This window comes from Neofelis nebulosa, chromosome 14 (assembly GCF_028018385.1).
Source record: "Neofelis nebulosa isolate mNeoNeb1 chromosome 14, mNeoNeb1.pri, whole genome shotgun sequence".
Taxonomy (NCBI): Eukaryota; Metazoa; Chordata; class Mammalia; order Carnivora; family Felidae; genus Neofelis; species Neofelis nebulosa.
This window is the reverse complement of record NC_080795.1, coordinates 65,930,490-65,947,880: the sequence shown is the minus strand read 5'-3', so window position 1 is coordinate 65,947,880 and position 17,391 is coordinate 65,930,490. Positions and strand designations below refer to the sequence as shown.

At 42.9% G+C, this 17,391-nt stretch overlaps 1 long non-coding RNA gene across 1 annotated transcript in view; it reads left to right on the top strand.

The window, feature by feature from the left end:
* The first annotated feature begins 3,527 nt into the window (after nucleotides 1-3,527).
* The window catches only part of LOC131495030 (uncharacterized), a 36,124-nt gene continuing 22,260 nt past the window's right edge, over nucleotides 3,528-17,391 (top strand). Inside the window, exon 1 of the long non-coding RNA XR_009253730.1 lies at nucleotides 3,528-3,673. This is a non-coding gene — a long non-coding RNA (uncharacterized LOC131495030). The remainder of the gene's footprint in view (nucleotides 3,674-17,391) is intronic.

The window sequence follows — 17,391 nt, the reverse complement described above, 5'->3', positions numbered from 1 at the left end:
TAACATTGGTGCAGAGAAAAATTCTCTGGAGAGAGAACTATTCCATTATTTAGGAAAACAACATTAAGCTGTCATGCTTTCCATGACAAGCCCCAGAGGGAGTCTAGTTACCAATGTTTGTAACAAAGAAAGTGTTAAAATCCTTTTGTGTAATCAACCATGGGGATTTTCATTTCTTCTCCTCCTGGTAGGCAGAGGCAGCTGGGCAGAGAGGTGATTTGCTAGATAGGGAAGGGGCTTGGTGCAGGGAGAAAGGATCTAGCAGCAAGTGGTATGCTAGGCCCTAGAGGGAAATAACCCAACCTGAGAGAGAGAGAGAGAGAGAGAGAGAGAGAGAGAGAGAGAGAGAGGAAGGCACCCCCCTTGTTGGGTAGTCTAATCACAGTGATGTTTGCAGCCCATAGTAGAGTTTCCAGGTCTGTGCTGTCATTCACTTCTTTATCAGCAAAGACAGTTGTATATATTGGTAATTAGCACTCGAGTTAATAATACTGTGGGAAAGGAAGCGGATGGGTTCTGCTGTGTCCATGCAGAACAGTACAGAGAGGAGGGCAGCAGCCAGAAGGAGCAGGTACCAAAGAGACCAGAGATGATCAAAGAGTAGCCTGAGCTGGAATTTGGAGCAAAATGGACGAAAGGTGACCACCACCGTGTCCTCATCCTCTTCCCAAAGTTTTCAGAAATATTTGTGAGGGGACTGAATTTCTTGAAGCCAGCGAAGGGTGGGAATTGAACAATTTTACTTCCGTGTTAAAGGAAAGTCTGACCTAGAAGGCCAGGGTGCTTGAGGTTGCTAGGGTTGTGCTTGTTTTCCATGAGATTCTGACCCTGGGCAGCAGGGGCAGAGCTTCTCCTGTTCACTGTTGTGACTCTCGTGCCTTACACAGTGCCTGGTGTTGAGTAGATGTTGAGTAGGTTTTTGCATTGATTTTTAAAACTGTTTGTTTAAATAAACTTTAATTCTGGAATACTTCCAGATTTACAGGAAAGTAGCAAAGATGGTCCAGAGAGCTTTCATACCTTCCCCCAGTTTTCCCTATTAATGTCTATTACCATGGCATATTTGTCCAAGCTAGAGGATTACATTATGGTGAATTAAAATTCAATGATTTTATTCAGGTTTGACCAGCTTTTCCACCAAAGTCTTTTTTCTTCTTTTGAGATCTTATCAAGGATGTGACATTATATTTAGTCACGATTTTTTTCCCTCTTTTGGTCTGTGACAGTTCTTCAGTCTTTTCTTATTTTCCATGACCTTGTCAGTTTCGAAGAGTCCTGGTGAAGCATTTTATAGAATGACCCTCAATTTGGGTTTGTCTGTTGTTTTTCTCACGACGAGACTGGATATCTGGGTTTCTGGGCCGATGCGTTGCCCGTTGGTTTAAGATCCTCCCTTGGAGAAGTTGCAGGCGGGAGGGTGTGTACAGCTGGTGAGGTGACCCGGTGGGCACGGTCCAGGGAGCACCGTAGCCTGCAGGCCTCGCTGTCTTGCATGCTGACTGCCATCCTCCGAAGCTCGGCCACTTCACAGGCAGCGTGAAAGGCTGCTGACAGGTGGGCACAAAGCCATCAGGTGGACACGTGAGCCAATGTGTGAACCTCTCTGCCAGCGCCTGGCCTGCAGCAGACCCTTGATTCATGGTGGCTCTTACCGTGAGACCCCCAGAAGGCTAACTTTTCATACAAAAAATGATGATTACCACCTTGAGAGAGCATGGAATCACACAGCCAGCTTGCAGTGGTCTCCTCAGCCGAGTGCTTCCTTTGTGAATATTTTTGAGGAGAAACTGAGGTCTTGGAATAGAAGGAGAGAGAGGGGAGAAATAAGTGAGAATCCATTATATATTCTTTGAAACTCTTTGAGGCTTATTGTCCCCAAAGGGTTTCTATATTCCTCTCTTTTGCTGTCTCCTCTTACTGATACTATATTAAGGAGTGTATATAATTCTTAGCTTTTTGAGTTATTTCTCTTTGAAGAGTTGACTTCCTGGCCTTGTTCAATTTGCCTTTCCACCTGACTGGAATCATGTTGGTAGAGAGGCTCTGGGGTACGGAAAAGGGATGTGAGGTCTGGAGTTAGAGGATTTGAATGCCACACCACCCTAAGTCCATTATTCTCTCTGAGCTTCAGATCTTCCTCTATAAAATGGGATGAATAAAACGGACCCAACAGGAGTGTTGTATGGACCAAAAGGAAGTGAAGTGTATATGAGGACTGTTTGTAGCTGATGAAGCCCTGCTGAAAGACTTGTTGCTGCTTCCAGAATTTCTTCTTATCTCCAAGGTGGAGATGTTGAAATTACATGGAAAAGGAACAAATATAACCAAATGGTTCAGGTCTCCTGTCTGGATATCTGGATACTGAAGGCCAGATTTTGTTAGAAGAGGGAGGAGACAGGGAGGGAAATGGCTTTTGCATACAAACATTTCTTCTTCTTGGTTATAGTTTGGGCTATAGTTTGGGCTTCTGTCCAGGGCTTGGTGATGTCATTGGACTGCAGCCAGCAGTCCAATTTTTAAGGGTGTCTCCAGGCCTTTGAGATCTTTGGGTATCAGTACTTGAGCTGAGAAAAACACATACTGGAAGGAATGATGTTTGGTGAACACCAATCCTAAAATGCTCCAATCCTGCAGTAAGGGGGTAGAGCCTATTGGAGCCTGGGTTTTGGCACCTACCCTTCCTGTTCTGTGAGTTGCAGGCTACAAGTAGTGGTGGTGTTTCAAATTCTGGGCCTCTAGGCAAAACACTTCTACAAAGACCTCTACCTTACCTTCTTAAATGACTGATGTTCTCTCCTGTTAAACCTCTCGATTCTTTAGGCATGTCCCATTGAATTCTTCACTTAACGGCAGGCCAAGATTCCAGAAGAGAGCAGGGCCTTTCAGACTGATTGTGGCAGAGTTAGGAGAGACATGAAGATAGGAAAAATTATAATTTTTAGGAAACTATGAGCTTCTTCATCTTGGATGCATTTGGGAGGATTATGTCCCAAAATGGCTTCTCGAAATCTCCACCTGCCACCCCCACTCCCACTACAACTGGGATTATCATCCTTGTCTCTCATGGTGCATGTTCTTCTTCGACTTCCCATAGCACTAAATTTTACATACGTTTACTCAGCACAGCACCAGAGTCGTGGCATGACTGCCTTGCCTGTTGGCACTTTCTAGGCCATATTCTAGTGACTCGTGCACTGAAAACACTTGAGTGTTTCCTACTCAAGGCAGGATTTCTCATGAGGACAGGGATCATACCTTGTTCATCTTCATATTTCTACGGTACTTTTTCCAGCGCATGGCACATGATGTGTTCTCTAGGTTATTGTTGAGGAAACAAATGGCTTCAATGGGGGGGTCTTATATATTTTTGTCAATGACAATATTTTGCTCTAAAAACAATGGATGTTTTCAGAGGATAAATGTATTTCCTGAAACTGTGCCTAACATAAACCTTAAATTCAAGAGCCACAGATGAAAGAAATTGTTTTTGCTCAAGCTGTTGTATTTATTGGCTTTCTGTGGTTCATAAGCCCTTTGGAATTCTGCAGTCCTTTTGGATATGAGAAAAGAGAAATCAGAGCCAGCCATCAAAATTACCAAGAAATCAAGAACAGAAAGAAGTATGAGAAGATGGAGACATGGACAGTGGCCCTGAGTTAACCAATCCAAAGAGGTAAAGGAACGAAGTTGTCCAAGACGGGAGTGGAAGCATAGGCATAAGCTTTGAGAATACTTAGTCCCTTTAGAGCTCGAGGGCCTCTTGTTTTCTTCTCAGGGAAGTCTTACAAATGGATCAAGTGGAAGGTTGTATAATTTCCATCGATCTTGGGTTTTGATAATTCCTGACATGGTGATTTGGAAACCAGATCCCATCTAGAGGCTGAGCTAACTACATTGGCCCATATCTCCATTTTGCTTTGTGCAGTTCTGACTTTTGATTCCTCAGAGCTATGAGAACTGCTTTCTGTGCTGGACCCATAAGCTCCCCAGTTTAGCAATATGTTTCTGACAAGGGGTAGGATGGGGCATAGCTGTCTTCCTGGATGTTACTGTCCTAGGTAATAGAAGTGCCTTAGTTTTCTAACTTTTCTTGATAAACCGTGTCAAACTGAATAGGTTTTAAGTCTTCCTGAAGTGACTTGATATGTTAGCCTGAACCATTTCTTTGGAGTTAATAAGGCTCACTTTTTTTTTTAAAGCTTATTTATTTTGAGAGAGTGGGGGGAAGGGGCAGAGAAAGAGGGAGAGAGAGAATCCCAAGCAGGACACGGGGCTCAGTCTCATGATAGTGAGTTCATGACCTGAGCCGAAATCAGGAGTTGGACGCTTAACCGACTGAGCCACCCAAGAGCCCTAAGGCTCATGATTTTTACTACCTATGATGTAAAAACTCCCTTTTATTTGTTCAAAATAAAGTAACTGGCTTAGAGGAAACAACCAGACTTGGTTCAGATGACTTGAATTGTAATCTCAGGGTGGCCACTTACTAAATTTGCATTTCTACAGTCAAATCTTTTTGGGGATACATACAAGGATGTGTGTATACACTGAGGTAAAATGGCTCAGGGGATTTGCAGTTAGTTGGTCTGATCAGTGTGAATATTGGAATCAGATGGCCTGGTTTATGAAATTCCTTCCACTACATCCCAGCTGTGAGTTTTGAGATATTTATATGGTTTCTTAAAGAGTCTAAGCTTCCTCACTTATAAAGCAGGTGATAGCAGTACCTAATTCAAAGAGTGGTTGTAGGAAATAAAAGGGCAAAAGAAAATGCATGAAAATGCCTGGCACAGTAGCCAGCACATAGTAACTACCTAAAAAACGTTAGTTACTATTATTATTATTATTATTTACATTCATATACACTAGTGGTGCCGCCTCATATGTCACTTAAAATCTTACCTTCAGGTTTGTTATTTGTGAAATGGAGGAACTAAAACCCACTTTTACTAAATTCTTGCTTTGTACGTCAGGAATTCCTATACAGTTCATTAGAATCTGTTCCTTAGGGATTCAAGGTGAGTGTTCTCTAATACTGGTACTTGGGATCTGCTGAACCAACATGTAGCTGTTTTGTCCACATCTGTGATGGTTTAATAGATTTCAACCATATCCGTCCTCAGCCTGTGAGGTGTTTTTTTGTTTTGTTTTGTTTTGGTTTGGTTTTATTTTTTTGACTCTTTGTCTTCATATGGCAGCTTGCCAAATCTTTTGATCATTAGTTTAATTTTTTTCTGGACCTTTTCCATCTCTGTTGTATCATTCTTACGGAGCAATGGCCAGAACTTTCCTGGAATATACACAGATGTCAAAAGTAAGATAAAGACAGCAGAAAATTAAAGTGTGTGTTGGTGATACTCATTTTTATTTTTGTGACTATGTCCTGTCCAACCTGGGAAGTGAGAAAGGACAGATGTAATTAAACAAGCTCCCCAAGTAGTATCCAAACACGAAGGAGGTTTTCTCAGGTCTGAGCCAATGAGCTCACATGGGTCAAGCATTTTTTACTGATGGGTCACTACCCAGTTTACAGGCTAGTTGTTATTTACTAGGCTGACGTGTTTAACTATGGGTGTACAACAGAGAGGGAAGGATTTTTCTTTTATAATATATAAAATACTTTTTTTTCCCCTGCGAGTTCCACTTCATTACCACCTAACTTGTTTGACAGAAAAGAAGAACTGCCATGCCAAAAAAATTACCCACTCCTCTGAATCGGTCCATTCTAATCATTGATCCCTGAAACTGTCAACAAATCACAACTAGAAAAAAATCATTCCTGCCAATGAGAACTGGAATAAGAATGCTCATTTCCTGGCACATGGCAGAAACAATCTTGATTACTTTCCAAAGAGCTTTTCTCCAAACTGGGGGAAAAACAAGGACCATAAAATAACTTTAATAACATTTGATGAGATTTTGACCTAACTGAAAGGTTTCTGGGTATTTCATGTTGAAAAAGTTTGCTTTTAAGGGACATAGCTTTAGATATATTTACTTCCAAATGGCAACATATCATCTGTATCAATTCATATCACAAATAACTAAAAGTTACTGAATTCTAAAGTTCAACTGCCTGATCAGTGACAGAAATCCTAGGCTAGAGTATTTTAAGTAGTTATGAAAGCAAATGTTGACTCCTTTTGTTGCTAGAATAGTCTACAGACTGTAGATGCTCTAACCCGGGAATGTAGATATTTCTGAACTCAACGGTTCCATGGTTTAGGAGTGAAGTCTTTATTTATAGACACTGTTGCCTCTGCTGTATTTGATATCTGATTGGCTAGTGCTGTCTGCAATACAGGGAGATCTGATACAGTGGTTCTCAATATGCTGGCTCATTAGAATCACCTGAAAAATTAATTTTTTTTAGAAAGAGAGAGAGCGAGCATGAGTCAGGGAGAGGGGCAGAGGGAGAGAGTGAGAGAGAATCCCAAGCAGGCTGCACACCTAGTGCAGAACCTGACACAGGGCTTGATCCCACGACCCTGGGGTCAAGACCTGAGCCGAAATCAAGGGCCAGATGCTCAGCTGACTGAGCCACCCAGGTGCCCCAGAATCACCTGAAAAATAAAAACAAAACAAAACTAGTGCTTGATTCTCAACCAATTAAATAAGAATCCATGGGGCATGGCCTGCACTGTAGTAATTTAAACACCCCAGGTAATGCCGAGGCATAGTGGGGGCTTTATTAAATATATATACATATATTTTAATTTTTTAATGTTTATTTTTCGAGAGAGAGAGATTGAGACAGCACAAGAGGGGAAGGGGCAGAGAGAGAGAAGGAGACACAGAACCTGAAGCAGCCTCCTGGCTCCAAGCTGTCCGCCAAGAGATTGACGCGGGGCCCAAACTCACGAACCAGGAAATATAACCTGAGCTGAAGTCTGCCGCTTAACTGACTGAGCCGCCCAGGTGCCCCTGTTTTATATTTTTAATGGCATTGCTGATATGAGTGCTAAGTGACCTGCCGTTGGTCACTCTACCCTCCTGTATTCCAGTATTTTTGGGTGGAACTTGGTGGGTTGGTCGCTGGACACATTTTTTCATATGAATTGTCACAACTGCATTGAAAGCTATACAGTCAAGTAAGATTTATCGCTCTTCATTCCCAGGTATACAGCCTTAGTCTTGATCCTAAGCATTTCCCACCTGACCCACATGCCACCATTTGAATGTACAGTGGGACTTTTGTCTGTTTTGTTCTATGACGCATCTCCAGTTCTTAGAACAGTGACCGACATGCACATAATAATATTAAAATCATTTCAGTGGAGAGGGAATAATAAACTTTTAGGGGAATTGACTACGCTCTTATTTTATGTAATATTTTATACATCAAATATTAATTGGGTGCCTACTACTGTATTCCAGGCACTTAAAGACTTCACAATCTAGGAGTCAGACTCGTAAAGAAATAATCACAAGTTGAAAACTTAGGCAAATTCTAGTATAGTTGAAACTGTATATACCCTGTGACCCAGCTGCTCCGCTTGTAGGTACACATCTTGGAGAAATCCTTGCACATATGTACAGGGAAACATGTGCAGGGTTGTTCAGTGCAGTGTTAATGTAATAGAGAAAATTTGGGAGTGGTATAAAAGTTCATCAACAAAACAGTGGAAAGTAGATTGTGTTATACACTGTTGAGCATTTTATAGAAATAAAAATAAATCAACTCGATCTATTGTGTATCAGCATGGATTGATCTCCAAAATGTGATATTTTGCATATATGTAAAAAGTGCTGCCCAAATTTTACAGGGAGACAGACACACCAGAATACAAAACATGAAAGGAAAGACTGCATAGTAACTCTGAGGTAGTGGTTGACCAGGGAAAGAAGGAGAGGAAGAGTCCCAGAGAGGGGCACTTCCAGTTCTAGGGAAATGAAATTTTACTACAAGATTTAGATCATTAGTAACTTCAAACTAGGGGGATGTTTGATGTCTTAACTGATTAATTTGCCACCCTCTTGAAAACAGAAAGTGCTGTAAAGTTAGGGAAAACCTAGGTACTACTGAGACATGGATGAAGACCTGTGTCCAAGTGGAGAATTTCAGAGTTGCTAAAGCTCCACCAGTAAGATCCAAGTCTTAGTCTCCAGTTTTTCACTGGGAGTTGCTCTTAATCAAGAAGTCTGTTTTTGGTGTAGTGCTCACGAATAGATTTCATCCTGTGAGTCACTGATGATGTGTCCTAGTGGCTTCCTGGAGCACTGTGCTCAGAGGTTTCATATGGGCTCAGTGAGAAAGCGTGTCATGATTGATTAGTAATGTCTGCCATGAGGGGAGGTGACTGTGTATGAGTATTTGCAGTGTTAGACTGAGTGAACCGTGAATCCATGGATGTAGGAATTCAGATAAGCCTGTGGCTGCCTTCCCTCCCCTCTTCCTTTGTCTTTCCAAAGTTTGGTAGTTCATTATTATGTTCAATTTTTAAAAAATGTGTTGGCTATCTTTTCAGTTTTAATTTATTATTATTTTTAAAGGTTTATTTTATTTAAAAAAATTTTTTTAATGTTTATTTATTTTTGAGACAGAGAGACACAGAGCATGAATGGGGGAGGGTCAGAGAGAGGGAGACACAGAATCCGAAACAGGCTCCAGGCTCTGAGCTGTCAGTGCAGAGCCCAACACGGGGCTCGAACTCACGGACCGCGAGATCATGACCTGAGCCAAAGTTGGCCGTTTAACTGACTGAGCCACCCAGGTGCCCCTAAAGGTTTATTGTTAATTAATTAACTAATTAACTAATTTAGAGAGTGTGAACAAGGGAGGGGCAGAGGTAGAAGGAGAGGGAGAGAGATAATCTTAAGCAGGCTCCTCATTGAGTGTGGAGCCCGACGCAGGGCTGGATCTCACAACCCTGGTATCATGTCCTGAGCTGAACTCAAGAGTTGGATGCTCAACCGACTGAGCCACCCAGGCATCTGTTGATTTTAAATAATATACTTCCTAAAAAGCAGATGATGATACTGAGGCTGAAGAGACAAACAAGGTTATTTGTTGGAGGAGAGATGGCCCGCCAGGGTGACAGAGTCCAGAACCACTGCTCCTTCTGTGTTATCAACCTACCTTCTTGACAGCCCTTGGATACCAGTGGCATTCATTCATTCATTCATTCATTCATGCCTTAATCCTTCAAATATTGATTGGATGACCACTTTGTGCCAGGCACTGCATTCCTCACTTATTTCTTGATGTAGGAGTGGATATTTAGAAGGCTACTCTTTCACTACAGAGGACACATGGTCTTCATGATCTTTGGAAAATTACTTCTCTCCAGGTCTCTGTTCTTCTATAAAATGGGGATAAAAATAAAATTTGAACCTGTCAAACTTGTAGTAAAACTCTTCATGAATATTAATGGTAAGCATCTCTCCTAGTATTGGGGAGTAAGGGTAAGTTTTCATGGAACTTTCTTGAACTTTCTAGATCATAGAAATCTGTTTAAAGGTGTTCTTGACTAGTTATAAATTTGGAAAATTGACTTTAGATCACTTTCTCTGGGGAAGGGCAAGTTTCTTGAAAGAGCCAATTTCTGTTCTACCTTGTGGTCTTTGTGAGAACTGCTGTTTCTGGAACACACTCACTCCCCTCTTCCCCACCCTCCAACTTTGCCCCAGAAGGATTGCTTCTCATCCTTCCTCAGAGAGATCTTCCCTGAGAACCCCCACCCCAACCTTCCAACAGAAGCTAGGTCTCCCTGTAGAGCATTCTTAGTATACCTTATGTCTTATTGTTTTCCTTTAAGCATTTGTCACTATTTATATTTATTTGGACTTCCCATTGATTTGTTTAATGTCTGCTTCGCATACAAGTAGAGCTTTGCTGTTGTAGTCTTCATGTTGTTCTCAGCACCTGCTCTGTGCCTGGCACCTAAAAGAGTATTCAGAAAGTGGCAGGCGGGTGGATGAATGCATGGTGGTAGGCCTTACTCTGGAATCATGTGGCACGTAGTAGATCTCTGACTTCCTGCTAACTTGGTAAGTGAATTTCTTAACTTCGTTGAGGCCCAGTTTCCTCATCTTTGAAAGTAGATGGACATGTTTCCTTAAGACAGTAAAATAATCAGTGGTTGCCAGTGGCTTAGTGGGGAGGGAGGGATGAATCAGCAGAGCACAGAGGTTATTTATTGTATGAGACTAATGGTGGTTGCAGGTCATTATACATTATTGTCAAAACCTGTAGTATGTACAGCACAATGAGTGAAGTCTAATGTGATCTATGGACTTTAGTAAAGAATAAAGTGTCGGGCACCTGGGTGGGTGAGTCGTTAAGCATCTGACTTCAGCTCAGGTCATGATCTCACAGTTGGTGAGTTCAAGTCCCACACCGGGTGAGCCTGAGCCCTGCTTTGGGTAGAAACATGAGCCTCTGGTGAGCCCAGCCTCTCTTTTCTTTTCTTTTCTTTTCTTTTCTTTTCTTTTCTTTTCTTTTCTTTTCTTTTCTTTTCTTTTCTTTTCTTTCCTTTCCTTTCCTTTCCTTTCCTTTTCTTTCTTTCTTTCTTTCTTTCTTTCTTTCTTTCTTTCTTTCTTTCTTTCTTTCTCTCTCTCTCTCTCTCTCTCTCTCTCTCTCTCTGGCTCACTTGCGCCCTCTCTCTTAAAAAAAAAAAAAGAGAATAAAGCATCAATACCAGTTCATCAATTTAAGCAAATGTACCACACTAATGTAAGATGTTAACAATAGGGGAGATCAGGGTGGGGGGTAAGGGGGAAATGGAAACTCTGTACCTTCTGCTTAGTTTTTCTGTAACCTTAAAATTGCTAAAAAAAAAAAATCTAATGACAATAACAAAATGCTTCCTTAGAGACAGCTGTGAGGGTCACATGCTTAGCACAGAACATATAAATTCCACTGCAAATAAGAGCTCCCTTCCTGTAAGAGCAATCTTTGTAGCTTTTAGGTAATATCCAGTTACTCAGTTTTTGTGGCTAACCTTGGAGTGTCAAAATTCCCTAAACCTAAATGTCTAACCAATTGGAGGGGTCTGTTAAGGTATCTTTGTAGAAAACAAAAATGATTTTTAGATGGATTTCAAAATAAGCCGCAGAAAATTTGACATCCCTTGAAGCTCCCAGCAGAAGCCTGTATTTTGCATTTGTTGTGAGGTGGCTCCCTGGGTTTCACGTGCCAAGGGAGCGTCACAGAGTCTGAGTGACAGCCTGGCTCTGCATCCGTGTGCCGTGCAGACCACACGAGGCTTCAACTGACACAGCAGATGCCAAGCCAGCTAGCAGCAGGAGACGGGCCAGAGCAGTCCTGGGGCTGATTTGCGGGTGGTTCTGAGGCCCAGGCTCCTCCAAGATGTTCTGTAATTGCCCTGCACGTCCAGCTTGGAAGGGGGCCTGGAGCGGGAGTCCGCTTAGATTCTCTGTCTCTGTTACCTTAGGACAGCTCGTCCTTGTCCCATTTTCCCACAAACCCACAGACCTCCCTCTGGGAGCTTTTTTTTATTTTTTTACTAAACAAGTTTTTTTTTTTTTTTTTTTTTTTTTTAAGCTTTAGGGAAGATAGATTGCCCATAAGGAAGAAAAACCAGAAGCTAGACAAAGAAACAATAAAGAGACTGAATTAAGCCTAGGGATTCTGTTTGATTTCCTCTGTGGTCATGAGCTTTGATTTCTAATCTTCCTCAATCTGGTTTCAGGTTAAAATCATAGAGCTGGAGAATCACCCTGTCTGATTCCCTCTATTTCCAGAGCAGAGCCTCACAGCCCGCAGAGGTGACATTAATTGCATGGGGCACCTCAGTGCTAGAACAGAGGGCACTGTGCCTGCCTTTGGTCTTTTGAGCTACCTGTTTCACAGCTGATCTTTCTCTGAAGAGAGTCTTTTCCTCTAATAATATACACCTTATTCCCCATAGACCTCTGAGAGGAAAGAGACAAAATTATTTGCCAACAGACCCTGAACCCCAGATGTATTCCTTTAGATTTATCCTGTCAATCATCTCCTCCATTTTCTTCTGATTTATGAAAACAATTGCATTTTGCTAGAGGCAAGTAGCCTCCCTTTGGTATATTTTAAGCGCAGTTTCTGCTAAGGGTGTTGGAGAATTGTGTGAATGAGTTAGTGGGCTGGTGATGTTAACAGCCTTTTACCTTAGTGATGAGAAATAGTCCTAGAGACCTTGAAATGCATGGCCAAAGTCATACATATTGATGTTTAAGTATGAACCAGAGTCAGACTGAAGACTCCTTCATTCAGTAAAGACTTGGATCAGAAGGCAGAAGACAGCTTCCAGGGGGCTTTTAAGATGTGTGAGGATTAAAGCTATGACAGGAAGGGTTGGACCATTAAGGTAGTATCCATTGGACAGGTTGGAAGGTTAGGCTGGCTTCCTTAGCCACTCTTTGTCTGGTTTCCTGAGGTCTTTCATTCTCTTTATCTCACTATCTCCTCCTAGAAGATTAGCCTTAGCCTCACTCACAGATGTTCCATTGGATCCTGGGATCTGTTCTTAGGACAGCTGATGCTGGTTCTGTGTGCCATTGGTGTCTTTGTCTCCTTGGCCTGCATGGGGGCCCAGAGTGCAGGGAGTACAAGGAGAGAAGGGCTTGCTGGGGGCCATGCCAAGGAAGAGGAGCAGTGATGCTGCTACTCGTAGTTTCTGGGGTCACTGAGACAGACAGGGGTTCCTTAGTAACAGGATGTCCCAAGGTCTCTGGTCCTCTGACCTCTGAAGTACCTGCACACCATAGGTACTCAGGTGCCCTATGTGACTTGAGAGGAGGTGGGATGTATGGACGGGGTGAGGCAGGCACAGGGCTGGCATTGAGGAAGCTCCTGTGGGACCGGAGTATGTACTCTGTAGGCAATGATTTTTCTCACCTGTAGGGAGAGGGGTGGTGAAATGCCTTCCAGGGTTCCTTGCAGTCTGGCCATTCAGGGCTGCTGTATGCAACTCTGATTTTTCAGGCCCCTCCCTCTTTCGTGCTTGTAGAACTAGTCCCCTCACCTGTTATGTTGCTAAGGGTGGGCCCGACCCCAACCCTACCAGCTCTTCCATCCACTTCATTTCTCCAGTGTAGCCAAGTGGCATACCTGCCGGTTGTTTTCTTACGACGATGGGATACTCTTCAGAGCTCTTACCAGCACAGCTGGCACACAGCCTGTTGGAAAGTTCAGACTTGTCTCCATCATGCGCCTTTTTGAAGCCTTCAAGCCACTCTTCACTGTTTATAATCTAACATCCAAGCTCCTTTGCATGACCTACATGGCCTTCTCTGACCAAATGCCAGACTACTTCTCCGATGTCATTTCTCTCCATCTCAGCCTTGAAATGAATGCCTTCTCATGAAACTTCTTCACTTTCTCATGCATACCTTGAAGTTTCCCACCATTTGCCTCTGCTTACGCTGTACTTCTGTCTGTAACGCCCAGTCCTTCTCTGATCTCCCATTTCTTCTTTCTCCAGGATAAAGCCCATCATCCTTCAGAACATAAGCCAGACATTAACTGTTCCATAAGTAAGTGAATAAGAGAAAAAAATGCCACCATGTGGCACAGGATACTGTGATGTTTGCTTAAAACCTTTTAGAACCCATGAATTCTGGGTGAGAAGGAGATTCCAAGTGGCAGTCCCATCCTGAAGTAAGCCTGGTAGTGCCTGGACACAGAATCTTGACCTCATGGTGCTGTGACCTCTTGTCTGCTGCTTGTCTGCCAAAGATCATTGAGATACTTAGCCAGAGCTAAGGTGCTGACCATCTTTTATTTCATAGGGATAATAAGACTTACAGCAAAGGGTAGTTATGAGAATCAGATAAGACTGTGGGTGTGAAAATGCCATAAAAATATTAATTGAAATCACTCTATTGTGTGGTCAGCAAACTGAGAAAGTTTCTGGCACATGGTAATTATATGGATGGTCAAGAAATATTATTTAGAGTTAATAAATGATTGAGTGGGCAAAGCAGGCCAGAAAACTATAGAAAATTGGGGACAGGGTATCACTCTATTCCCACTTCACTGATTACTATTAGTAGCCAACATTTATCCAGTGTTCTTTATGAGCTTGGCACTGTGCTGTCCACTGTGTGGGCGCACACATACATCATTAATATTTAAAAGAATCTACTTTGGGGCACCTGGGTGGCCGACTCTTTTTTTTTAAAGCCAGTTTCATTTTATTTTATTTTTAAAAAATGTTTATTTGTTTTGAGAGAGAGAGAGCATGTGTGTGGTAGGGGGAGAGAAAGAGAGGGAGGGAGGGAGAGAGAGAGAGAGAGAGAGAGAGAGAGAGAGAGAGAATCTCAAGCAGGCTCTGTGCTGTAAGTGCTGAGTCTGAAGTGGGGCTCTATCTCATGAACTGTGAGATCATGACCTAAGCTGAAATCAAGAGTTGGACGATTAACCTACTGAGGCACCCAGGTGCCCCAAGCATCTGACCCTTGATTTTGGCTCAGGTCATGATTTCACAGTCCTGAAACCAAGCACCATGTCAGGCTCCACCTCCAGCCTCCAGAGAGGATTCTCTTTCTCTCTGCTTCTCCCCTGTTCTCTCTCAAAAAAATATAGAATCCGCTTTGTACTTTACAGATTAAGGAACCAAGACAGGTTATGTAGCTATTCTGAGGCAGATTACATTATCCTCACTGATTCTTTACCCTTTTGTAACTTTTGCACTTCCTCCCACTAAAGGGATAGGAGTATTTTGAAGCCCCTTGATCTTGGGTTTGGGTGTGAGCCAACTTTGACTAACAGAATTTGGCAGAAGTGATGGCATGCCAGTACCTAGCTAGGACCGTGGAACCCTTGTGTGTTTTTGCTTGCCTTCTGGTTCTTTTACCATTGCCATGAAAATGTGCCCAGATGCTGATAAATATAGTTTGCTGATCCCAGGAGTAGAAAGGGAGATGTGTGGAGCAAAGCCACCTCAGAAAAGCTTTCCTGGCCAACCTGAAGGTGTGTGAGCAAGTGCTATAGGAAGAAGAAGAGCCACCTAGTCTAATTTGGAGTAGCCAACTCTTGGCTGACCCATAGCCATTCAGGAGAAATCAGTGCTTATTGCTGAATACCACTGAGATTTTGTGGTTGTTTCTTAAGCAGCAAAAGCTAACCGGTAAACTGTGCTAAGTCACAGTTAGGAGTTGACTAAGTCAGGATTGGAACCCTGATTTGTCTGAAACCAAAGCTTCACCATTATGACGTGCTTGAAGACCTATGAGGGAGACCTGACCTGAGCAGTTCCAAAGGAGAGTAATTAACAATCACTATGATTTATGGGTCAATAGCTATGTCATCTTACTGAATCTATATAGCCATCTACAATCTTCAAGCCAAAGCGGTAGGTTATTATTTCCATTTTACAGATGAGGCTTGGGGAGGTTAAATATGTTCACATACTGTATTGTGGCAGAGTCAAGATTCATACCCAGTGTTCTCTGTCTCCAAAGCCAGTGAGTGCACTCTCTGTTTCTGTTGCATTTGGGTAAATTTCCTGGTGTGTGTGTATGTGATTGTGTGTGTACATGTGTGTGCATGTGTGTGTTGGGAGGAATTTTAGGGGTTGTTTCCCCACTCTGTTTTATGTCTTTTTCTTGTCTGGCTGATTTGCCTACAAGGTGAGGATCCAGTTACCAAGACAGAGTGTACTCCACGGCCAAGAACATAATGTGTTTTGAAATTTCTACCAAGGGAGAAGGGAGTGTTACTTTTTTTTTTTTTTTTTTTTTACTACATTCATGCTTTTATCAATGGCTGTCATTGTTCAGGTTTTCAAAAGTCATCTCAGTTTTCCTGTGTGACATTTTCTCCCTTTTCTGAACAAATGGGCATGTGGGAAAGCATACTGCATCTTTTAAAAGGATTTTTCAAGAAGCATCACCAAGACCGCCCTCCCAGCAGACTGCTCATGTTGAAACCATTGTCAAAATATGGCATTCTGCCATCAGTGAGAATGGATCTTGTCATTTACTCCAAGGGCTATTGTGGAGATTTGCCTTTGAGTTGTATCCCGAATCAGCGAGATTTATTTTCCTCTCTTTACGACATAGTCACAACTCTCTTCTTTGAGCTGTTTAGATTGTGAAGACCAGCTTTTGGAGAGGAGGACGATGTAAGGTGCATGACAAAGAAGTGCGAGAAGCCAGAGAGGGTGGAGGAGCCGTGGGAATTCTAGCTCCAGTGGGGTCTGTAATCTAGAGGCATTTGTGGCCCAAGTAGAATCGTGCGTGTCTGAAAATCACCGTCCGTGGCAGGGGTCGGGAGAACAAGAGGCTCCAGGGCATTGTGGGGTGCAGGGGAGAGCACAGACTTTGGAGCTCAACTGGAATAGAATCACAGCTCTGCCATTTAGTGTACATGTGAATTTTTTCAAGTTAATTGGTTTCTTGGCATTTCGGTTTCTTCATTTACAGTAAGAAGTGTCAGTTGGGAATCTTTTAGTTTCAAGTGATAGAAGGCGATGTGATCTAGCTTAAGAAAAATATACTCTATCAGCCTATAATACTGGTGAATCTAGCTTCAGTTATGGCTCACTGTAGGTTGTGTGGCTTCATGTATGGATGGATTCAGGGGTTTAGAGTGTGTCATCCGAGTTCTCTTTTCCTCCATCACTTGGCTTTGCCTACCCCTGCTTGTTCTCGTTCTCAGATAGGCTTTTCCCCTATGGTGGCAAGAGAGCCCCAGGATTTTCAAATTCCTTTGAGCTCATGGACTCAGAAAAGCAGCAATTGCCTTTCCAAATGTGCCTGCGTTCTGTCTATATATGGGAGAGACAGTGCTAGATGCCCTTTGTGTTTTTTCCAGAGATGCCCTCCAGAAGGAGGAACCCTCCTCTACTCTGCCTTGGGAGGTGCCTCTGCACCAACCGTGTCGATATTTCCTTGTCCTCTGATTTCTGGATTTGGCCAATGTGGATTCCTGGCAGATTACCGAAGGGAGGAAAGAGAGCGAGGTCAGGGTATTCATTCCATCTGCTCCCTCCCTGACATGTTCCCATGGGTTGGTTGTGTCCCTGAACTGAGGGTCACATCTAGCGAGTCTCTCGACGCGGCTCCCTCTGCCTCCAGATTCTATCTACTGCCCCTGCCCTGTGTGCCTTCAGGATTAAGGGTGGTACCAGCCCTCACAGCCCCTAGTCCTGGGGTACTGCGTTTCCTCATGTAGTTTCTCTACATGCTACATTTTGAAAATGGTCCTGTCTTCAAATGATTTAGAGTGTGCTGCTTTCTTCTGGGACCCTGACTGGTACAGTAAGCAATGTAAGTGTGTAGAGACCACTGATGTGAGTTGGGCATCAGCGTCCAGATGCTTCTTTCCTTAGCACTTTCCCCAGCTTAGTGGTTCCTCCACCTCACTCCACCTCACTTTGCATGGACAGCTTGCCTGTTGTGTGAGGTTAATATTTCTGTCTCTGGCACTCACCTGGAGGCAGCAGC